At 40.3% G+C, this 25,947-nt stretch overlaps 2 protein-coding genes and 1 non-coding gene across 8 annotated transcripts in view; 2 read left to right on the plus strand and 1 right to left on the minus strand.

Annotated features, from left to right (window-relative positions):
* The window catches only part of LOC126405922 (interferon-induced very large GTPase 1-like), a 127,319-nt gene that overhangs the window by 59,809 nt on the left and 41,563 nt on the right, over positions 1–25,947 (plus strand). The window lies entirely within an intron of this gene.
* Positions 1–25,947, plus strand: part of LOC126405919 (interferon-induced very large GTPase 1-like) — a 160,475-nt gene that overhangs the window by 53,855 nt on the left and 80,673 nt on the right. Inside the window, exon 1 of one of the 3 annotated variants that reach the window (XM_050069950.1) lies at positions 2,591–2,623. The exons of 1 other annotated variant lie outside the window; for it this stretch is intronic. The gene's annotated coding sequence lies outside the window, so the exon portion shown is untranslated. Of the gene's footprint in view, positions 1–2,590; positions 2,624–20,761; positions 20,783–25,947 lie in introns of those variants that run through there. One more of the 3 variants, XM_050069954.1, reaches the window with a different exon arrangement.
* On the minus strand, positions 13,836–13,909 carry trnar-ucg (transfer RNA arginine (anticodon UCG)). The gene has a single exon. It is a non-coding gene; the product is annotated as a tRNA-Arg (tRNA).

The raw sequence follows: 25,947 nt of genomic DNA on the forward strand, positions 1-25,947 counted from the left end.
AATAAAACAGTCATAGTCAATGGTGACCTTGGATAATAGCTGAGAGAATTCTTCCAGAAAGCCACATTTGGATTTTGGTGGACGATAGACTGTAATTATTAGGATTTTGGTTTTGCAATGTACAGATAAAGCAAGGTATTCGAAAGACATGAAATCACCAAGAGAGATTTTCTTACAACTATATGTGTCAGAGAATACCGCAGCAATTCCCCCACCTCTCCTACCAGTTCTAGTAGTATGAATGAATTTAAAATTGGGAGGTGCAGTTTCAATAAGTGTAGCTGCACCATTTTCATCCAGCCAAGTTTCAGTTAGTAGGGTGAAATCTAGACTATGGGTGCTAATAAGATCATTTATTAAAAATGATTTATTTGTAAGTGACCTGACATTTAAAAGGGCCATTTTCATTATTTGAGGTGCATAGCAGTGTGGCTGGGTGATAACTGGAGTGATAGGGAGAAGGTTACTGAGGTGAGCTGAATTCATGTCAGAAGTGTATTTCTTAGGCCTAAAGTTTGTGATGACAGAGATTGATGAAACTGGGCTATTATAATGTATAGAGTGTGGATTTACTGACAGTCAACCACAAAAGGCCTTGCAGGAGCGCAGGGTGAGTTTGATGTTCAAAGATAAAAGGCGAGATCCGCAGAGGTTTGGGTGGAGGTTGTCATGTTTGAAAAGATCCGTTCTATTGAGGAAAGTGGTGAAATTGTCCACATAGGGGATGTTTCTGTGGCAACAGTAACCTTTAAGCCAGATGTGGAGTTGTCTCAGCCGGCTAGATTTTACATCACCGTAACAGGGGGAGCAAAAGGGCCAGAAGCTATACATTGTTTGTTGGAGTCCAAGATGGTGTTTATAAGGGAGATGTAATCATCTTTAAGCTTCTCCGATTGCTGCAGCTTAATGTCACATCTGCCAACGTGAGTGACCACAGACAGCAGCTGGGGGATGACGTCACTGATGTCCTGAACGAGCGCACGTGGATGGCATGAAGTGCGGCATCTCCACATGTCGTACCATAGAAGTCCCAACAACAAGCACAGGGCCGTCGCCAGGGGAAACCTCAGCCGCCGGCTTGGCATGCAACCCGGTGATGGACGAGTCTCGACACCGTGAGTCCGACGACACCGAAGACCGCCGTCGCTCACACAGCGGAGGAGACTCAGACGAGTCCAAGAGGCAAGTGCTGGCAACTGCGACACATGCTGCCGAGAGGCAGCAGCAATACGCCGAGGTGCCGGTGTGAAAAATGGCATAGAGCCGCGACGTGAGTGTGGAGCCGGTGGAGCCGGGTTGATCGGAAGAAAAGGTTGGGGTTCCTCAGTCATAGGAGGGGACACGTCTTGGTCCAGGGACGAAAATTTATTTTCCAGTTGGATGTAATGTTTATGTGTAGGAAGAGGGCGGCATCCTTTCCTGCCGCGACCGGCGACCAGCGACCAGGACTCGGGTGCAGATGGTGTGGAAAAGCGCTGAGCTTTGGATATGGCACCCTGACGTATCCAGTAGTCAGGGTCTGGACCAGCAGCGGCAGCAGGACCGGGAGAAGCTGCGAGAGCAGCAGGACCGGGAGTAGCTTCAGAAACAGCGGGACCGGGAGCAGCTTCAGAAACAGCGGGACCGGGAGCAGCTGCGAGAGCAGCAAGACCGGGAGCACCTTCAGAAACAGCCGGACCGGGAGTAGCTTCAGAAACAGCCGGACCGGGAGTAGCTTCAGAAACAGCCGGACCGGGAGTAGCTTCAGAAACAGCCGGACTGGGAGCGGCTGCGAGAGCAGCAGGAGTGGTGATCTCAGATCGCTGAGGATCAAATATGATTGTGTCCATCAGTAACTCAGCCTCACGTATGTGATACAGGTTGGAGATACGATCTTTGAGCTCATCAATTTTGCGGCTCAGGTGAAGGCAGCGATCGCATCCAGAAGGAGAGGTGAGTGGTGCCATGGTGGGAGCAGAGTGGAGAGTCAATGTGGGCTGCGGTGACTAGGGAGCAGAGATAAGAGAGAGAGAAAGGAGGCCAGTACAGGGCTAAAGATGCACAGAAGCTAGAAACTTTTGGTGATCTGTGATGAGTAGTGGTAGCTGCAAAAACAGGTATGTCACAGGCACTTACTCGCACATATATATATATATATATATATATATATATATATATATATATATATATATATAGTCTTGGTCTGGTGTCTGTGGTTCCACTTGTGCTAAATATATATATATATATGTGTATATATGTGTGTGTGTATATGTATATATATATATATATATATATATGTGTGTGTGTGTGTGTGTGTGTGTGTGTCTGTGTGTATTGGTAGAAAAGTATATTGCTCTGACCTTCATCTAATACGTTCATTATTCTTCGACAGGTACCTTAGATATGGATATGAGTGGAAACAAGGATAAGGTAAAAAAGTCCATATTTAATTCATTAGATATTCAGGACAATCTAATTCATATCTCACAGGACATATTTATTTACTTATTTACAGCAGTCAGTGAAGAGTTCTGAAGAGATCAACAAGAAGAAACAACATCAAAGAGAAACTGAAACACTGCTTGGCAGACTTCACCTTCAAGACAAACATCAACAGAAGTTGTCACCAGCAGATTTTCTTAAAGTAGGTCCACCTGTAAAACAGGACCATGAAACATCTGAGAACAAACTCGCACATACTTTTCTTCAGAGGTTGATGATGTTAGACTACAGAGCCAGATATATTCCTGTAAGACAGGATAGTGATGAGGTGACCCATTCAAAGCCTGTTCTAAAGTTGGACAGTGTTACAGATGACAACATTGTAATTGCTCTTTTTAGCACCAGTGCAGACTTTGGTCAATCAAAACAGACTGATGTGCATCCAATGGATGTTCAAATGGCAGTATTTCACTGCTCAGACAGCTTTCTAAAGCAGAACATGATTACAAAGCTATCACAATGTCAGTATGCCTTACCTTTGCTTGTTCCTGACCCAGTCACAATGGATATTGAATGTCCTCTGTGGACTTTCAGACAAATAAGAAAAACATGGAAGGTAAATGAAATCAAAGATAATGCAAAGATTGTCACCATGAAGAGCATGCCCATCTACAAAGCTGAGACACCCATGGTGTCATTTCTCCGCCTGGGTTCACTATCTCTGTCTAAGTCACAGCTGATTAACACTTTGATCAACGACCGTCACAGCACCTTCTTCCACAGAAACTGCCCAGGTAGCACCAAGTCTTGCCATTTGATGGATGGTGTGGCAGAGATTGCCTGGTACTGCCCTGCAGGAAAACCCAATGATGCCTTCACTGACTGCATTGCCTTCTGTAATCTTCATGGTGATGCTCTTTCAATTGCAAAACAGCGTGACATACTGACTGAGAAATCTTCAGTCAATGTGGTTCTTGTACCAACTCTGGGAAAAGGGGACAAAAGTTCTGCAGTTATCTCAGCCCTTGTCAAGTCTCCAAAGCCTCTCATTATTGTCATTGCTGATAATGATGATGGTGCAGTTGAGGTGATTGAGGGAAAATACAAAATTGGTCTTCGAGAGAGAAGTCAGTCAGATGTGTCTGAAGAACTGAAAAAAATCATTGGAAGAATTTTGTCAGGACCACATGCATCCTTCCAGCTTGAAACCATGGCTGAAGGATCTGGAATCAGAGTGGATGAAGATGACGAAGTCTGCCAAAAGGGAAAATCTGTTGCAATGAAAATTGTGAACTTGCTTCAGGGGTTGGATGTTTCAAAGATCAAAGATACATTTCTCCCTTGTCAAGGCCAACTGTGGCACAAGTGGTGCAGAATAAACAAAGAACTGTATCACCTCAAAGGACACATTGAGAAGGAGAAATGTAAAAAGCAAAAGGAACTGATGCAAATACGACAAGATCAATGCACTGCTTCCTGTAGTGAAGTAATGAAGTTGTTCAGTGAAACCCTCTCATCGTTGTCATCAACAGATAGAGAGTATTTCCTGAAGTGGACTCAGATCTTGATTGATGCCCTCTCCACAGATGATCGGTCTTTAATTTTACAGAGCTATGATGAAAAGTGGTCTGAGGTCTTGGCTTTGAAAAAGAAACATGACAAATCTGATCTGTTACAAAGCAAGCAAACTGAGCTTGAACAAATATCAACAAAACTGCAATCTGCCACTTTCGGTCTGGAGCACATCTTTAGAGAAATGGGACAGATCTATGAAGCCCATGCATCTTTTCAGAAACAAACAAAGAGCAGAAAAACTGACTGGTCTAAATACCCTGAGCTGGCAGCTGAGCTAATGATATCAGGACACCCAATGGAGCTGATGGATGGTGATGCAGGTCATGTGCCTTTAACGTGGATCTCTAGTCTTTTAGATGAAGTCATCAAGAAACTGGGCGACAAGAGAGTTTTTGTTTTGTCAGTGCTGGGTGTACAAAGCAGTGGAAAATCAACAATGCTGAATGCCATGTTTGGGTTACAGTTTGCAGTGAGTGCTGGCAGGTGCACCAAGGGTGCCTTCATGCAGCTGGTCAAAGTTTCAGATGAGATCAGGGAAGACTTTGAGTTTGACTACATTCTAGTGGTGGACACTGAAGGACTGCGCGCTCTTGAGTTGGAGGGTAACAGCACTCTTCACCACGACAATGAACTGGCAACATTTGTTGTTGGTCTGGGAAACATGACACTGATCAACATCTTTGGAGAGAATCCAGCTGAGATGCAAGATGTTCTGCAGATTGTTGTTCAGGCTTTCATGAGGATGAAGAAAGTTCAACTTACTCCAAGTTGTGTGTTTGTTCACCAGAATGTTACAGATATTACAGCTGCAGAGAAAAACATGCATGGAAAAAGACAGCTGCAAGAAAAACTGGACAAGATGGCCCAACTAGCAGCCAAAGAGGAGGTTTGTTATGCTGAGTGCTTCAGTGACATCATTGCATTCGATGTGCAGAAAGACGTGAAATACTTTGCCCAACTATGGGAGGGAAGTCCACCTATGGCTCCTCCAAATCCAGGGTATAGTGAGAGTGTCCAAGAGCTGAAGACCATCATCCTCTCTAAAGCTTCACAGTCAGCTGGAATTACTCTTTCACAGTTCAAAATCAAAATTCAGGACCTGTGGAATGCCCTGTTGAATGAAAACTTTGTTTTCAGTTTCAAAAACACACTGGAAATTGCAGTGTACAGAAAACTTGAGGTCCAGTATGGGAACTGGACCTGGGCCCTGAGAAGCAACATGTTGACCATTGAGAACGGGCTTTACACCAGGATTGAAAATGGAATGCTTGACAAGGTTGAGCTCAGTTATCTACATGAGGAAATTACTAAAACATGTGACGAAATCAAAGAAACAATGTCAACATACTTTGATAATGACAAGGTAAAAGACATATTGGTTCAGTGGCGAGGACAGTTTGAAAAGAAAATCAAGGAGTTTCATGACGACCAAGTGAGAGGAGTCAAAAGAAAACTGGACGAAGTCATTGAGCAGAAAAATGCTTGTAAAAAGCTTGATGATAAGAAGACAGAGTTTGAGAACAAACTGCTACAAAAGAGCAAAGAGCTATCTCATCAGTTAAAGGACAAGGCAAAAGATCAAGAGGAACTTAAAAAACAGTTCAACTCTGTTTGGAGTGGCTGGGTTAGTGAACTAACTGCAGGTACAAAATCTATTGAGGACATCAACTATGAAGAAGATCAGGCAACTATCCTTCAGGAGCTTGGTTTTGAATGGTCTCTTATAGCTAAATGTGAAAGCAGTGGCAGATACAAAAAAATATCAGACGTTGGTGATTACAGTTACTATGTAGCTCTCAGCAAGGACCGAGACCTGTGTAACACAGGCCAACATGAAAATGAGAGGAAAAGGGACACATCAGGACAAAGAAATCATTCTAATCTTGCAAACAAAGTCATTGAATTTGTTTCAGAAACAGCTACCAAAGCAGGACATTTCCTTAAGGGATATTTCCAGTATGAAGAACAGCAACTGATCAGATCCTTCATTGACAGTATTGAAAAACAGTCCCTTGATGCAATCAAGAGAAAACCTGTCGCCTCAAGAGGATACAGTCCAAATTACTTGCGTGAAGTGGCCAACAGTGTCAAGGAAAAGGTGGCAGAATTTGAATCAAACAGGAGATATGCCCTGAAGAAGGAGTTTACAGTTGATCTTTTACTGTATGTGTTTGACAAGGCAGGGAGATGGCTTTCAGAGTCCCACAAGGAATTCAAAAGAAACAATGATGCAGTCACTTATGTAGAAAGCAAGAAAATGCAATATTACAACATTTTCAGAAGCTTCTGCAGAGGAAGCTCATCTGCTGTTGTGTTTGGAGAACTGATCTGTGAAAAACTGAAGAGTTCCACTGTTGAGGCCGTCTGTAACAAGACTGCTATTGATCTTGCTGGAGAGATGAGGTGCAGTTTCCCAGCATTCAGTGGGAACAGGTTGAACTTGGAGAAACACGTGCTGAAATCACTGGCTGAGAAAGAGGACTTTGGTGGTTTTATCACCTACATCCGCCACCCAAGGAAGCAAGCAGAGACTTTTATAAGGGAGCAGGTACAGAAATACATCTTCACAGACAACAAAGACAAAGCACAAAATATACTCAAGAAAAATGTTGCAGACACCAGTAAGCTTGTGAGTCAAGCTTTATTTGCTGCAACAGAGAAAGTCAAAACCCAGAGAGGAGACTCAGACATGTGGGTAAAGGAATTTTCCAGTTTGCTAAAAGATGAGCTGACATTCAACACCTTTTGTTGTCAAAACTTCAGTGACATTAATGATTTTGACTTTGTCAGAGAAGAGATAGAGAAAGGTCTTGTATCTGTCATGAAGGAAGTGAGCAGCCTCTCACTGGATAAGATGGAGGAATTCAGGATGAAGCCTGATCAAATCCTCATTGATCAGCTGTGTAACTGCTGCTGGGCAAAGTGTCCATTCTGTGCAGCTGTTTGTACCAACACGCTAGAAAATCACAGTCCTGACAAACATAGTGTGCCTTTTCATCGGCCCTCTGGGGTTAAAGGATGGCATACTCGAGGCAAAGTAGATCTGGTCATTGATTTCTGCACAACATTAGTTGCAAGTGACAGACATTTCTACCCCCATCATGATTCAGATGAGACTATTCCCTACAAAGACTATCAAAAGGCTGGGGAGAAGTGTGCAACATGGCAAATTACTCCTGACGAGTCTAAGATGACATACTGGAAATGGTTTGTATGTCGATTTGAAAAGCAACTGGAAGACCACTATAACTTAAAATTCCAGGGCAGAGGAAAAATTCCTCCTGAGTGGAGAGACCACAGTAAACAAGAAGCTATTGAAAGTCTGGATGACATGAACAATCTGTGACTGAGCCAGAAACAACCAAACTCTACTCAGAGTAACAGAAGGCCAAAGTGTCTTTAACTGTTCAACAGAAATAGGAGCTTTTAATTTAATTAAAGGAGTGCAACAATAGCAATAATGTCAATGGAGTCTTTTCCAAAATGATTGAAACAGCACCTGTTCATAATGTGATCAATATGTATCTTAATGCTTTTTAATGTACAACAGTAGAAAGGATTCCTGAAAATGTCTTGAAGCAAATGAGAACACAATGTATGTCAAATTACAATTAAATGATGATTGTAAAAAGTATGAGACAAATCAGAATTAGTCATAGTTTTTGTTTTGTTTTTTCATCAAAAATGTTTTTTCTTCTTATTTTTAATGATGATTAAGACGCATGTAACATGTTTGTGTCATTACCTTAAAAACAGAAATGTAAGTTATGATTTGACTTTTGCTTTTACTATTTTTTACTTTTACATGAAAATCTCATCAAACAGACATGACATTAAACTGATCTAATTGTATGTGTTTCTAAAAAAGAAAAAAATGATCAGGGTGTAAATGTGCTGTTCATTCAAAGATGTGTATGTTTCTATCATTACAAGATGCATGACATTTTCTTCTGACAGTTGTTCAATTTTTAAGAGCAAACAAAGGTGTGGGCTGTTGAGCTGAGACATTTATACTGCCAATCTCATTAAAAGGCATCATAGCAGGTGACACAAGGTTTTTTAGTTTTGATAAAAGTTGTTAATAAAAATCTCTGTGATTGCATGTTTTTAAACAATTTATTGAGGGATTTAAAAGAATTGTGAGAATTGTAACAACTGATATGTAGGATGAGTCATAATATGGATGTTCTGCTTGAACTAATGAAGTGCTGTTGATTATGAAAAAGGCATGAAACTTGTATTTAAGACTTGTCGAAACGGAAAAAATGGAAACAGTTTTTAGAAGTTGACATTGTAATTGTACAGAAAACATAATTTGACTGATAGTAGTTTGGTTGCTGTGTGTTGTTTGATGTTACAATGAGAAATTGCTGCTGCATTGCTATGGTTCCCAGGCAGAGTCAGAGATCAGCTTGAATAGTGAGAGCTACTGAGAGCACCACGAGTGACTCTTTATTGTCTGTGAGACCGTCACTGTGAAATACCAAACGGCAGGACAAGTTGTCTGTGAGACCGTCACTGTGAAATACCAAACGGCAGGACAAGTTGTTGTCTGTGAGACAGTCACTGTGAAATACCAAACGGCAGGACAAGTTGTACGCGCTAGAGCGTTTGATTATTTATTTATTTGTCCCAGCGACACACTCTTGTTGCCCGGTAAAAGCCGGAGGACTGTCACTGTTAAAGAAACAAACGCTAATAATTTGTGACTTTGCTGGAAGTTACTGTTGTTGAATACGCATATGTTTGGTGTCAGGCGAATTCCCTGCACTAAAATGTTAATAGGCCTAAATAAGAGTTGGTCCATCCTTGTCCCACGAGACTCTGGGCTTGAGAGCAGCCACTCAACCTCCATGCGAAAGACTAGCGTAGCTAACTAGTTTCTTTGCAGCCGTTCCAGCACGGTTGGAGTAACTTTATCCACGTATGTTCTAACTGCGTTGGACCCTTGCTGTTAGTTGAGACTAACATGCTGAATGATCCATTAGTATAGTTGCAACTTGCTGATCCATCATTCTGCTCTACCCTTATTCAAAGCTGTTGATCTGAACCTGTTTGCAAAACTTTCTCTGCCCATGTGGTTGATCATAAGATCAAAGGTCCTGTAACTTAAAGCGACACATACTAACACCCGCAGCCATAACCATAATAACTTTGCCAACCCAGAAGCTAGCTACAAGTCTATCCTTAAACGGAAGGTGTTTGTCAAAGGGCTTTGGCAAGTTAAAACACTCCTTTTTGGTGCAACTGAATACCCTAAAGCGATTGAACTGCTCCTGTCCAGGGAGGTAGGTAAATCTATAATCATCTACTTCCCACTTCAAAGAAACCCTTTTTAACTGGGAAAGATGTAGAATAATGAGCTTATAAACAAAGCCAGAAGAAAAATTTTAAAGGGCAAGCCCCAGCTACAAGCCCTAGAATAAATGGTCCTCAATTTGAGTGCAAATTTAAAATTTAAGTGACCAGATGCAAAGCAACTGAAAAAATGATCAGAATTAAAACTTATAGTTTGTAATAACAGAGTTTGTTAATTGCATGAAACGATGATTTTATCCAGTCCGCAGTACTGGATTTAAAGAATAAAAATGAAGGGCTAGAGCCACTTCTGACCTGCACCCAGTCAACAGCTAAGAGCATCCTAACTATCATGATAAGCCTGAACTACTGTACCCCTTAACCATCAGTTTCTCAGGTCTAAAGTTAGAAAGGGGGGGGGGGGGGGGGGGGGTGAAAAGCATCAACCCGGCACAGGGAAATGTATGTTTGTTGCCTGTCATGCTGTTTTTGCTGATCACCAGACCTGCACATCGCCCCGACAACCCGGAAGGCTGCGTCAGTGCGAAGGGGGGGATATGTAGGGTGATCAAGCCTGTTTATTCTGGATTCACACTAAAGGACTTTTACTCAGCATCCTGACATCAAAGGATAACGGGTGACCAACCACTGGGTCACCTTCATTCAACTGATAAGCTTTCAACAACCCCCCACATCACCAGATGTGGCTGGAGAGTTTACGACCCTTCACAAACTCTGGAAACGAAACAAGAAACAGACTCAGCCACATGGTCTGAAAGGTGCTTCAAACGTAACTTTATTATTTAGCATGTTGGTGTTACCCAGGAAGAAGATCCAAGGGAGATGCCACTCGGCACCAGGTCCCGTATGGTGCAGATGTCTGTGTGTACTGTATGCTAATGTGATACCACCCCCTTTCCCTGTGATTGTCTTTTAAGAGGATAGACAGAAATGTGGATTCCAGGAACCAACATTGTTAATTGTAATTTTATGTTTCACCTTTCTCTCTATGTCAGTGCATATACATACACATGTATATATATATATCTGATGTTATGACATCAGATATATATATGACATCAGATATATATATATACATGATGTTATAACATCAGATATATATATACATGATGTTATAACATGATCACCATGTATAACATCTAAATCTGAATTAGTAGTGTCTGTTGACCACTTATTTATAAGTTGGTAATATCCTGTTGCAGACAATGTGTGTTTGGTACCATTCAATAGCAGACAGCGCCACGTTGGTAAATATGGAATGCTCCAAACTTCATTAACCATCTAGGAAGCAATTAAAGTAAATTAAACTTTAAACTAGCAAGGTACAGGAGGTGAGGAGTGAAATGTCCAGCCAGTGACAGTGAACTGCTCCTACTGGACATCAGCCTGAGAAGACAGCTGGCAAGACCAATCACAGCACAGAGGCCGGAGCCTGCCTGCCAGTCTCAACCCCTTGGAACAACTATAAGATGAGAATTGACTCTTTGTCTTGGGAGTTGGGGTTAAAAGGTTAGAGTCAAGGTAAAGAAAGGAGAGACCAAGGATCTTGAAGAAGAACTTTTGAGAAGCCGGCGGGCCATGCTGGGCCGATTTCCAGCATGGTCCCACCGGGCAATTTGATTGCATCCCGAGCAGAACCAACAGAAAGAACTTCATGCCACAAAGTCTGCCTACAGAACCAACAGAAAGAACTTCATGCCACAAAGTCTGCCTAACTCCTGCGTCCTGGACCAACAAGGTCAGGACTGAAGAAAGGCAGACTCCTGCATGCCCACACTGGGTGTGTGAAGATGACCGACATGGAGGGCAAAAGCTCACTCGAGCCAAGGTTGCCATTTGGGCTCAGGAACGCCCAAAAGCGAACAAAGGCTCCAGGAGTTCGACTGAGGAGAAAAGAAGGACAACACCAAGGAGCAACGCTGCCTTTTCCTCTTCCCCCTCCAGAGCATCTTCTTTCTGGTGTGCTACAACTCAGGTGAAACAACATCATTTTCCTGTGCTGGGGTTTGATGCGTAGTTTAAGTATGGTAGGGAGCATTAGATAAAACTAGGATTTCCCCTAAGTTTTCAGATGTTTCCTTTTTGCTTCCCATCCCTCTCAGCTGTTGAATGGTGCTTTTCACAGGTCCATGTAAAAGTTTCTTCTGATGATTATCTCACCCTTGCTCACTGCTTCGTCTGGTTCACTCTGGTCATTCGTTCATTCATTCATTAAGCATCGCTGTATTCATTTCATTCCATTCATAGTTGCATTTACTCATTGTCTTGTCTATTGTTAGTTGTATTGCGTCTTGGTCTTCTGTGTCAGTAGTTAGAATAAATGTTTGTCTACAAAGTCGTTGTTTTGGTTTTCTGTAGGATTACATTCGGCCACTTTACGGGTGCAAAGATTCTGGCTACTTGAGCTCTATTTGAATTGACAACTGATAATTAATAATTTCCCCAAAGTGCTTTAAAAAATTTTGTCTGATCAACAAGAGGTGTGGTTTTATTAGTCTGACTATGAAATTATATCGCTGGACGAATAATTAAAGTGGTTATGTTTAATAATTCTTATTAACGTCACTTTCTGCTAATATTGAGCTAATCAAACCCTACAGTATTCATGGTGAAAAACGCAGGCACCTGAATAAACTGTTTATGATCAAATTAAAATTTACATATACGTAATGGTGGAGAATTTCGGCGAGCATTTATTTAATAAATGCTGCCACAAGATAAATTATGCAACATCAATATTTCCTACAACATATTGTGCAAAAAAACAAAGAAATATTTTTATATTATTTTTTTAGTTACCTTTCTCTATCTGTTGACCAAATGAAATTAATTTTTATACAAATATTTTCATCTTCATATATTTTTAATTTTGTACTTTTCCTTAAAGTCATATGTTTGTTTGTTTTTTAAAGTATCTGATAAATGATGCTTTGTACTTTTTCAAGTATTCGGAGTATACAATTCTACACTTTTGATTTTTCTTTCTTTTTTTGTTGTTATTTTTGTTTATCTTTTATATTTACTTTTGTTTTTTGTTTAATGTGGCTCCTGTCATTGATATATTGATATCCATAATTACTAACAGAAATATCAGCCTTTGTGAAAACAAAATTGGAATGTTTTTTTTTTCTGTAATAAATAGATCATTCACGCAATCATTTGAGTTCAAGCCTCTTCTGTTAATAACTGGCCTGTTAAGGTGCTGACACACCAAACCGACATCAAAGAACTAGCGGTGACGAAAGCCAACTGTTGAGTTGCCTACGTTGCGTCACGTCGCCCAGTGTCAGTTGCATTTGAACACACTACACGGACTACATCCGACGGCCAAGTGGCACGTACGATCTGCGCCTGCGTGAGAGAGAGCGGAGTGAAAGAGTGGTACATCCTGACAGCTGAGGGGTTTCCTATCTGTGCAGCCGAGCACCGCAGCACTTCCACTGGCGATTACATTCAGACGGTCCCGGTATTTCCTCCGCAGGCTCCACTTCACTCAGCTGCCCGATAAACCCGCTGCTTCTTCCCACTTTAACCTGAAAACCAGGGCTCGGTGCTCCGGTTGAATCCAAACGGGGCTAGCTCAGAGACTAGCGGAGGCTAACTGGCTGTGCTTCCCTCCGGTCATGTTGCAGCTAACGCTCCGCTAGCCGCTCCCAGCTAGCCCTGGCTCTCCGTTTGGATGGATTCTAACGATGGGCCGGGGCTAGCTGGGAAGCTAGCGGAGGCTAACTGGCTGTGCTTCCCTCCGGTCAAGCTGCGGCAAATGCTCCACTAGCCGCTCCCAGCTAGCTCCAGTTTGTTATTCAGGTTAAAGTGGGAAGAAGCAGCAGGTCTGTGGGCAGCTGAGTGAAGTGGAGCCTGAGGAGGAAGCACCGGTTAGCCCCGGTTTCACGACAGGCAGATTCACTCGCTACAGGGGCGAGGAAATAAAACCTGAACAGCCAATCAGAGTGATCTCTCTCACCAACAAGCTCCGCCACCGATTCAACATGCTCAATCGGCCGAAAAGCCACCGCCGCCAAAGTGCCGACAGTGCAGGACACACCGCAAAAACTAGGCCGACAGACGCTCACTAACGGCCCGACTTTGGTCGACGGCCAACCGTCGGTTTGGTGTGTCAGGGCCTTTCAACCTGGTCTTTTCAAAAAGCTAATTAATACTTTGCTTTATAAAAAGATCAGATTTTTTTTGACACCGTTTTTAAATATGTCTTAGGCCATATCCACACGAAGACGGAACCCATTTCGATTTTTAAAAGTTTTCCATGAACACGGAATCGTCTCAAGATATGTGGACGTAAACATGAAGCCACTGAAAATGCTGTAGTATATATGCAAGGCCTGTAAGTGGCGCTGCAACGCTGTCACAAAGTACACCAAAAACAGAGAATAAGAAACGGAGCATGCGCATAAAACTTGTGCGATGTAAACAAACACGAAGAAGAAGATGGCGGAAAATATGAATGCCAGAGGTGCTATTGATCTTGTTGGAGAGATTCATTCTCATTAGGTAAGAGCTTCCAGCCACGAAGGGACTTGAACCCTCAATCTTCTGATCCGAAGTCAGACGCCTTGTCCATTAGGCCACGTGGTCCCACTTGTTGGAGAGATGAAGAGCAGTTTCCAAGCATTCAGTGGGAACAGGTTGAACTTGGAGAAACACTTGCTGAAGTCACTGGCTGACAAAGAGGACTTTGATGATTTTATCACCTACATCCAACACCCAAGAAACCAAGCAGAGACTTTTATAAAAGAGCAAGTACAGAAATACATCTTCACAGACAACACAGATAAAGCACGGAATATACTCAAGAAAAATGTTGAAGACATCAATAAGCTTGTGAGTCAAGCTTTATTCACTGCAACAGATAAAGTCAAAACCCAGAGAGGAGACTCAGACATGTGGATGAAGGAATTTTCCAGTTTGCTAAAAGATGAGCTGACATTCAACACCTTTTGTTGTCAAAACTTCAGTGACATTAATGATTTTGACTTCCTTAAAGAAGTGACAGAGAAAGGTCTTGTATCTGTCATAAAGGAAGTGAGCAGCCTCTCATTGCATAAGATGGAGGAATTCAGGATGAAGCCTGATCAAATCCTCATCGATCAGCTGTGTAACTGCTGCTGGGCAAAGTGTCCATTCTGTGCAGCTGTTTGTACCAACACGCTAGAAAATCACAGTCCTGACAAACACAGTGTGCCTTTTCATCGGCCCTCTGGGGTTAAAGGATGGCACGATATAGACACAGTGGAACTGGACATCAATTTCTGCACAACATCAGTTGCAAGTGATGACTTTTTTTTATCCCTATTGGCATTCATATGATTCCTTTCCTTACAAACACTATCAAAGGGCTGGGAAGAAGTATGCAACATGGCAAATTACTCCTGATGAGTCAAAGCTGACATACTGGAAATGGTTTGTATGTCGATTTCAACAGCAACTGGAAGACCGCTATAAATTAAAATTCCAGGGCAGGGGAGAAATTCCTCCTGCGTGGAGAGACCACAGTAAACAAGAAGCTGTTGAAAGTCTGGATGAAATGTACAATCTGTGACTGAGCCAGAAACAACCAAACTCTAGTCAGTATAACAGAAACTGTCTTTAACTGTTGAAAAGAAATAGGAGTTTCTGATTTGATTGAAGGAGCGCGACAGTAGCAATATTCAGGATGAGGCCTTCCCCAAGATGACTGAAAGAAACAGCACCTATTTATAATGTGATCAATATGTATCTCAATTTGTTTTGCAGGATAACATTATTTAGTCAGGATTCCTGAAAATGCCATGAAGCAAAGGCGAACACAACAAATGTGTAATTATAAATGGCATGTTTGTTAGCCATTACAGGATGATTGTAAAAAAGTAGAAGACAGATCAGAATCAGTCATAGGTTTTTATGCCTCCGCGTGGGCAAAAGCTGTAGCTGGAGGGATTATGAATGAGATATCTCAAGAACACCTTGAGGGAAGTTCTTCAAATTTGCTTCAAATGTCCACTTGGACGTAACAATGAACTGACTAGATTTTGGTGATCAAAGGTTCGGGTCAAAATTACCTTGCGTCTGAATCATTCTCGTGCATGCGGTATCTTAAGAAGGCCTTAGGGGAATTTCTTTAAATTTGGCACAAACAAACACCGTGCCGCACGGTTAGTATACCAGCATATATCAATTTCTCACTAGTACTAGTATTATTTCCATGTATTTATTCCAGATATTAAACATTGTAGTATTTTCAAAACATCTCATAAATGTTGAAAAATCATACTGATACAATTTCGATACAGTCGAATAACATTAAATATATGTTGTCTAAACAGTGAGAATTTAACCTTTTTTGGGGGGGATAAAAATTGTATTATCTTAGCATCCCTACCTTCACCATGAATGGACAATTCAACTGTTTGGTTTAGCATGGCTTTAGAATGTAAAAAAAAAAAAAAAAAATCAGACTTACACGGTTATTCTGCATAAATTGTTTAACAACAATGAAATACTTTTATTTTGTAGTAATTACTTAATTTCAATTACATTAGCTTGGCATCACTCCCTTTACTCTAAAAGGACAAATGAACTGTTTGGTAGAGCATGTTTTAAAAAAAATATTTGACCCTATTAGACCTTTATTTCTTGTATAAAGTTACATAAGTGCTCAGTAAGACCTCTGAAACTAGAACGTCAAAAAAACCACATGTCCACCTTTGACAATCCTACCACACAGAGCCCCAATGTCCCCCCTGATTAAAATTTCGTGGTCAAAGTTCAAGATCCATGTGACCTCACTCACAAAACAAGTTTTTGACAATCACTTAAGAATTCATATGATAACTATGACAAAATCTACACAAATCTCTAATAGAACAAGATGATGAAGTGATTAAATTTTATATCAAAAAGGTCAAATGTCAGCTTCACTGTGACATCATAATGTTCTGCTGAAACACTTTTCTGGCCATTATTCAACATCATAAGTCAGAAACAAAAGGTTTGATCAGTATCTGGTCAGATACTGAACTGGTGACACTAATCTTGGGTGCCCATCTTGAAACTGTGCTGATTGTATACAGTAGATCTTCTGTGCTGCTGAGTTTAAGATGTGTGTGAAGCATCCATGTTTTAGAATATGCACCTTCTTTGCAGCAACATTAGAAGCATTGTCAACTGTCAGGGCTACAAATGACTTTGGACAGACGTGGGTGTAAACTGTAACTACAAACTGACATGTTTATACAACTACAAGATGACAAACCAAGTTGTTTAATTAAAAATATGTTTGTTTTTATTCAAGTAAAGTCATCTTTATTTATATGGTGCATTTTATACACAATAAAATGCAACACAATGTGCTACCACTTAGAAATGACATATAATAATAATAAAACAAGTGCAAATGAAAAGTAGAGAAAGAATCAGTGCCAAAATTACAAATGCCCAAACATACAAGAGACACACACACACACACACACACACTGAAGAAGTCAGCCATAGACTGTTATGAAGAGAAGTGTTTTTGACTTGCTTTTAAAAGTATTCAGTGTGTGCCTCTCACAGGTCCACAGGCTGGGTGTTTCATCTGCTGGGACATATATGCAAAAGACAGCCTCTCCTGCTTTAGAATTAGTACGAGCAATGGTTGGATGACCTCATGTACTGAAGCGCAGGACCATATAGAGCTTTGTATACAGGTAACAGGATTTTAAAATCAAGATCAAAACACAGGTAAACAGTTTTTATTTTAGGATGTTTTCTCAAAGTCGAATGTTTTTTTTTTTAAATGGTGAATGATGATTTGTCTTTCTAAAGTATTTGGAGTATTCAACAATTTTACACTTTTGAAAAAGAAATGTCAGTCTTGTGAAAAAAATGAATGTTTCATTTTAGTGCAATAAATAAGCCCTTCATACAGTCATTGGAGTGTCCGTCTCCTTTGTTATTGATAAGCATTTGAAGAAGACCCGATTTTCTTTTGGCACACTCTCAAAAATATGGCTAAGTCCTGTCACATACTAATTTAAGTATGTTTAATCTTTATGACCCAAAATCACAAATTGTGGCAAATTCTGTCAGCAATTTTTAGTTTTAGTCTTGGTGCTGGACATTTAGTCTCGCCTTCATCAAAGAAAACCTTAAACATTTTAGTCTAATGTAAGCCGGTAAAAACACATGACATTTTAGTCACTGAAAAACTGGACAGATGATTGTTTTACATACAACATTTTAGTCTAGTTTAAGTGAAGACCAAGAGTGAGCATTTTAATCAAACTTAAAAAACTGCCTTAAAATATGATTTCATCCGATTCATTTAAGGCTAAAGGAAAATTAGCCATAAAATGACAGGCTGTATGATTAAGACTGCAGCTTTGCAGAGAGGGTGTCTGGTCTGATGTTGTTCTGATTTACATATTTATCTTTGTACAGACATGATTATGAATTATTATGAAGACAGTAAACAACAACAAAAGACATTGCTGTCCTTTTTTAGCCCTTAGGCCCAGTTACAAACTGGTATATTCATGTATTTATAGTAGATTGTACACTACCTATCATAACTTTCAAAAGAACACAATCGTAACATTTTGCATACAGCACAAGTTAAATACTAGACAGCTAGCTTCTGTCTAATATATGGAGCAACTATGATAATAATACCTGACTGTCAAATGTGTATAGCTTTAATACTGTCCATGCTTTAGTATAGATATACATCTAGCACTCTAAATTAAACAAACTTGTTATCCAAATTTAGCTGGTGGGGATATTGATTCAAAGTTCAATTTCATGCAGTCTCATCATAACGTTCTTAAATGAAATTAACTCTTAATTTGTCCCAAGGGTCTTAACAATTCGTGCAGCATACATACCCCTCTATGCATGTGTATGTTTAATCCACTGTCCATCTATCAGTGTATGTGCCCACCTTGTAGTGGTCATTTTTCACAAATAATACATCACAGCAATCTGCCAAAAACATGCAGAACCTCAGATAACACGGATGTTGTCCAGTGACCAGAAGGATAGGCTATGATTTGAAACCAGTATAATAATCTACCTGATGAAGGTCCATGACTGAAACGTTGTAGCCTAATAAATTTAACTTTTTTTTTGCAAGTGCAGACAAGTGTGTGGCTTTTTGAAACCAGTATAATAAAATACAAAAAGAGGTTGGTGTGGACAAAGGGAAGGATCAAATAGCTTTTGTTGTTACATTCCCTGATTACACTAAGTGATGAGGGGTGTAACAATAAAATGATACTGGGGGAAAAGGGTCTAGACAAACAGAAATAAGTGTTTAAAGAAAAGTTACGTTTTGTTTACAAAAAATAAAGCCATTAAAAAGGCTTTAACGAGGTTAAACAAAAAACTGGGTGTCCTGGCATCGTTAAAATATGACGTTAATCAGAACGGGTCTATTCAGCTATTTTGCTAAAGTTCATGTACCAAGCGTGCATACAGCAGCTTTATACATCCTAAAAACTGAAGGCAATATTCCAACTAAGTCTTAAAAAAAATCCCACTGCTGACTCCACAGGACTCAAACCCCAGTCTCGTGTGTGAAAGTCCTGTGCTTGACCCAGTCATCCACCACATCCAGGGCTGGACTAACCATCTGGCATCAGGCACAGAAGCCTGTGAAGCTCGTCAAACCCCATAATGTGCGTGATAGACTGGCAAAAACATTTACTGTTTACCCAGGTAAAACTCTTTCTTTAACCAGTACCATCAACAACATAAAATAAATATTTGAGGAAAGGCTTAAAAGGTCTGAATCATCAGACTTACAAGTGCTTCTACGGCATTGTACCGGCACTTGGTTATTTAACAGTAAGGTTACTCCAAAAAACTTTTTTTTTTTTTGGATTTTGGTTTTACTTTAAAACAGGGGCGATTCTAGGATCAGAGTTTTAGGGGTGCTGAGCACCCAGAGAGCTGCCAGGCCAGGCAAGATAAATTTCACTGTTTTGTACATTTTAATGCAATTTCATTCCCACATTTGTGAAAGTCTGCGACTAAACCATCAAATCTGATAAAGGTTATTTAAATGCTGAGCCACAGCAAAAGAGGAATGGATTGGAATCATAAAAGAAACATATCGTAACCCTAATTTCTGGGGGAAGACAACAGTGCAGTGTTGAGAGCAGTATGTGCTTAGCAGTGTCTGAGAATTGTGACCTTTCAGCCTCATTGTTGTTTTCATCTAAGTCACAAGGTGACTTAAAATAGTACTGTCTTACATTCCCTTTTGGTTTTGTCGATACTGCACCACATCAGATTGCTAAGAGCAGGAGGGAGGGGTTGACTGATAATTAAACAGGTTTCTGATCCCTGTCTATATATGGTGCGGACTATAAAGATTCCAGACAAGGCAGCCACATTCACACAGACCAGCCAGAGCAGGGGAGACACACAACAAATGGTGAGTATATATTATATATTGTTTTTGTGTATAGACTTCAAATGAGCCTGTACAATTTTTATAACAGACACTGACCTTTTCAAACAGCTTCAGTTCAATCATGAGTGACTTTGTTAAAACAAAACAAAACAACAAAAAACAAACAAAAACAAGGTGATTAAATTAATTTATTTTACACTGCACAAGTCTTTGGCGATTAGACCCCACTGTACCATTAGTAATATAAGTGGATATGTCCTGAGCTGTACAGAAAAATCCTTGGTGGAATGTAGACACTGGTAATGGTGATGGGGTGAAGAGTAATGGCTGCATATAAGGACTGATGTGATGTGGGGCAAGACTTCTGATGAGCTGGATGGATGCTGGTTGTGAAGAAAACTGGAGGTGAAAGAGGTGGAGGAAGGTTGCAATGATCTGACATGGAAACAACAGCTGACAGCAGCAGAGAAAGAAACAGTTTTAAAGTTTGACAAAAATGGTGGCTAAATCTGATTGGTTCAAATGAACCAAGCCTTTTTTGGACTAACCTCTTCTTATATGTGTTAAATATCAGTGGATCTCCTATTAGATATTTTTTGTCTTTCTAAACAAACATGAACTGTTGTATCCGCTGTAAACCTGCAACAAGTGTTTTTGAATTATACAGGCTCCTGAAGTCAAAATATGTAGGGTGGGGACAGAAAGTATTTCTGGCAAGGCAGCCAAACCAGACAGTGCTAAAGAGACACAGGACAAAAGATGTTTGTTTTCTTAAGCAATGACTTGAGCAATGCTAATGACTGCTAAGTCATTCTGACTATGATCTCCTTCATCATTCACTACTCTTCATTAACATTTTCTACACTTATAAAATAATTTGCGTTATCAGCTTGAGAGGTAATGTGTTTTTGCAGTGATCATTCATTGTTGTATTTGTGTGAATAGCTTTGTCATACACTTGGACTCTGAGAAGATGAAGAGCAGATAAGATGGAGGAAGACAACGATGAAAACACAGCAGCTGGAGGAGGGGAGTCTGAAACCAAATCTGTACCATCTGCAGCCAATGAGAAAGGTAATATATTTACACAAGAACTGATAATATTGTAACATTAAATGAGTATGTCAGTTGAGGTTCAAACACTGAATTTTAAAGGGACAGGTCACCCCTTATTATAGATACACATTTTTGCTCTTACCTGTGGTGTTATTTATAAATCTAAATTCTTTGGTGTGAGTTGCAGAGTGTTGGAGATATCAGCCGTAGAGATGTCTGCCTTCTCTCCAATAAAATTCAACTAGATCGCACTCGGCGTGTGGTGCTCAAAGTACGAAGCACAAAGTTCAAAGTTATCTCTTTCCAGAAATCGGACCCAGTTACTCAATATTATTCACAGACCTTGTTATGCAGTTTCATGTAGGAACTATTTTCCTTTTACCAAACTGGTATGCGAGAACGGCATCAGTGTTAAAATCTCACACTTAGATATGCATCAGCCTCTTGTCCAAGAAGTAGTAAGTCATGAAAATAGTTCCTACATGAAACTGCTCAGAACAAGGTCTGTTGATTATCTTAAGTGATCAGGTCAGGATTTCTGGAGAGAGACATTGCTAAATTGTTGAGTTTTTAAAATGTACTTTTTGGTGCTTTGAGCACCACAAGCTGAGTGCCATCTAGTTCCATTATACAGGAGAGAAGGCAGACTTGTCTATAGCCAATATCTCAAACACTTGGCAACTCACACCAAAACAACCTAGACTGATAAATATCATTACAGCAGAGCTGTCAACTCTCATGCAATCAGTGTGAGGGTCAAGCAAATGACTGATTTCACAAGCACTCACGCTATGCCGCTATTTCTCAAGCTGTCAAAAAAAATCAGTGCTGGGTAGTAGCGTCAATACAAGTCACAACATTATGAATTTAACTGTATTTCTCAGTAGCGAGGTAGTAACATCACTGCTTTCTTAGACCAACAGCTTTTCAGTTGCGAAGTTAATTAATTGACCGAGTAGTGCGGTAGCGCCCCAAAAAGTTACAGGCTCTTTTTCCCAAGAAAAGCTCTGAGGTGCAGCAGACTTTTTTTTTCCTGCGGAGGTCTGGAAAAAACAAAGGATAATAAAACTGAGGATAAGTCATGTGACTGCCACACCGAGGCATGTAGACGATAGGGTTGCCATCCGTCCTGTATAATACCGTATCGTCCCATACTGAAAGATAGAATGTTCTGTCCCTTACTGATTAAAAATGGGATGCAATTTGTCCCGTACTTCTGTGCACACAATACTTTACTGCATAAACTATGTTTTCACATGCTTGGAATGACATGAGAAATATCAAACCATAAAAGTTTCACGAGACATAGCGAAGAAATATTAAATCAGAATTTGCAAAGGAAAATGTCATAGAATGACAGGTCTGTCACTCAGCGTCATTGTTGCCATGGACACCGAAACTTTGCTCAGGATCACTGTTAGCGCGCTCACTGACCCACTGACTGCTTGTTAAAGTTATCTGAAGGTCCCTTTACACCTGGGTGTAAAACTTATGGAGCTTATTGATCTATAAAGCCTCACATGCACCTGATTCTGTTTTACATATCTCAGTCATTGTGGAGCTGGTGCACATGCACAAGCTTTGTTCACTCTCCCACCGTGAGACATGAATTGATGCAGAAACACCCTTTAATCAGAGAAAAGAAGTTCAGAGTGCTCAGAAGTCAGAACAACCGTGATGAGGGTGCTCTTTGGCAGGGGACCCAAAAATACAAAAAAGAAAAAAAATCCAAGGCACTCCTCTAGCAAAAAATATAAAAAGACTTTATTCAGATGGCTATTTCATGATGAAATGTAAAACACACTAATACAAAAATGGAGCTGGGATACAACCCACACATAGCGGCACAAAAAGCCTTCTTCAGGGTGTAAACCCTCAGCACACAGTTTCCCCTTGAATAGACAAGATACTTGCACACACCTGAGCAGGAAGACAAACTCGCAGGCAGCAAATGCAAGCCATGACTATTAGATGGCTCCACAAGATATGGATTGAAGAACAATAAAAATATATATCGTAAGTGAAAAAAAAGGAATATTTATATATATATATATATATATATATGTATGTAAAAAATAATAAAAGAATAAACAAAAAAATAAACAATAAAAAAAAAGCCTCTTAAGCAAAACAGACATCAGACCACACAGTTATAAAAAAGGACTGTAGTCAATTTCTTCATTCAGTCCTGGGTATATTGTAGCCGGCATATGGAATATATAAAAGGTTTCTCTCTGCAATAATAATTTGAGTTGATCACCACCTCTAATGTTCTTTTGGATGGTTTCTAGGCCTTCAACCATAAGGCTATCTGGATCGCTATTGTGTGCACTGTAAAAATGCTTGGCCATAGGATAATCCAAATTAGCTTTTTTGATAGCATACTTATGCTCAGAGACTCTGTCTTTCAACCGTCTCTTAGTCCGACCTATGTACCCTTTAATGGTCGATAAAGCCATGTTTTTTTATTATTATTTTTGACAGAGAGATGACTAGGCATTAACTTATCCCGTAATGTGGGAGTCCTCCTGAAACTGATTTTAGGGGGGACTGGAAAAACATCCCTAAGAACAGGATCACTATTGATGAGATTCCAATTTGAGTGTATTATCCTTTTATGGGATTTGCAAGTGAACTATAGCTGGTGACAAAATAAGTCTGTTCTTGTCCAGGGGATTTTCTTTTATTTTTAAGTTCAAATCTAGAAATAGATTGGGCTTTTTTATGAGCATCCTGGACAATTTTTGTTCTATAGCCTCTCTGTGCAAATCTGTCTGACAAGATTACAGCCTGCTTTTCGAACTCTTGATCTGTGTCGCAAATCCGTCGAAGGCGTTGGAATTGACCAAAAGGTATGTTGTCTTTAAGCCACTTAGGGTGGAAACTATCTGCTTTCAACACAGTATTTTTGTCTGTGGCCTTCCTATATATTGTGGTGTGAAGCTGACCATGCTCACCCTTAGAGATTGTCAAATCTAGGAAATTGATGTTGCTTTGAGAATATTCAATACATAGTTTAATGTTTCTATTGTTAGTATTCAAAAAATCATAAAACAATAGGAGTTCCTCTTCAGAACCAGTCCAAAACAACAGTATATCGTCAATGTATCGCCCCCACCATTTTATCTTGTCACTATATTTGTTGTGATAAATGAAATCTTTTTCCCATAAACCTAAAAAGATCAGCATAGTTAGGTGCAAATCAGGCCCCCATAGCAGTACCCCGATCCTGAATATACAGTTGGTTTTGAAAGAGAAATATATTATTTTTAAGAGTCCATTCTGTGAGCTGTAGAATAAATTCAGATGGAGGCAAAGAGTCTGTGGACCTGTTTTGTAGAAAGTATTTCAAAGCTTCAATCCATCATCATTGTAATGGCCGTTTTTTACTAATGTCCAAGTTGCTACTGTAGGCCACTTAATCTGCAGTAAGTTGTTTTAGTTCTGACTCGTGTTCAATTAATTAATCCACTCTTCTTGAGAAACCCAGTGTTACTTTCAAGTAGTCCACAGGAGGCAGGGAAAACGCTGATGTCGCTTTATTTGAAGACACACAAAAAAAACCCTGGTCCAATACCAGTATAAAGCAGTCCAAAACTGTACATGTTGTCACCTGCTATCTGTACACACTACTACACACGTTATACACGTTATACACGGTCAAAAACTTATTTCAATCCACGCTTATGCAGATTCCTCTACACCCTAGCTGCAAACATGGTTGTCCTCACTGCACACTTGTCGCAAATTGCCCTAAAGCCCAATAAACTGTCGTAAAGCAACAAAACAATATACTTTACTGCATTTAGCATCAAAACACAAAAATTGCAAACCTTTAACTTATAAATCTTAAAATACACATAGCCTGTCCATATACTGTTGTTTAACTGTTGCATGAACTTAAATATAGGCAGAACATATTGCATATACTTGACAACAGAAACACTTTATCAAATATTACTTTGTGTCTAAGTGGCTCTCACAATCATGATTGATATTAGTGTACAAGGACTCAACATCCAAAGTCACCAACAAACAGCCAACAGGAACTCTTTTTTTTTTTTCATATAAGACCTTCAGAACATGAGTAGTGTCCTGGATGTATGATGGCAGTTGTTGGGCCAAAGGCTTAATATGGAGGTCTACAAACTGAGAAGCAGGCTCTGTGAGGGATCCATTAGATGATATAATAGGCCTCCCAGGAGGAGATTTAAGATTCTTATGGACCTTAGGGAGCATATAGAAAGTGGGTATCCTGGGATGTGCACACCACAAAAAAGTAGGGCTGGGTTAAAATAATCGATTCATCCGATTCAAAACGATCTTCACTGGGATGACCCGATATCGATTCGTAAAATCCGAGATCGATCTTTTAATGTGTGAAGCTTTAACCCAGTTAATCTCGCCGGTAGTAAACGGGCCGCAGCACAAAGTTATGAACGACCGTAGTATTGTGAAACTCCGACATCACCGGCACTTTTATCTGTAAATGTTAGCTTACTTTTTTACATTTGGGTGTAATTTATTATCGTGCTGCAGCGTCTCCTCCTGCTGTCTGTGCGTCCTGGCTGCTGCGCCACTTTTACGCACACACACACACAAACACACACACAAACACGGAGTAAAGACGCCGCGGAGGAGACAGACGTGAAGATAACTTGAGCTCATAGACCGCGGAACCGGGGGGGCCAGGGGGGCCATGGCCCGGGTAACTTTTGTACTCTGACATAAACGGCTGCATTGGGACCCGGCGGGACCCAACGCAAATAGTAATAGTCATTTTGATCCACACTCCACCAGTTGGTGGCGGTAATGGGCCAATTCGCTGTTTGCCAACCACCATTAAACAGTAGAAGAAGAAGAAAAATAAGAAGAAGAAGATGTAGCCTAGCGACGGGATGTCAACACAGGAACTTGGTGCACATGCATGAGCGTTTCCACTCCATATTTATTCATAAATGGACGAATATGCCCTGAACCAGCTTTCATACCAATTTGCCGCTTGCTCCACCTGTCTGTCTGTCTGTCTGTCAGCTCCATCTGTCATTGCTCTAACACACAAACACACACAGTATTGTAACAACTACATTTATCAATCAATCAATCAATCAATTTTATTTATAAAGCCCAATATCACAAATCACAATTTGCCTCACAGGGCTTTACAGCATACGACATCCCTC

Source organism: Epinephelus moara, chromosome 18, assembly GCF_006386435.1.
Source record: "Epinephelus moara isolate mb chromosome 18, YSFRI_EMoa_1.0, whole genome shotgun sequence".
Lineage (NCBI taxonomy): Eukaryota > Metazoa > Chordata > Actinopteri > Perciformes > Serranidae > Epinephelus > Epinephelus moara.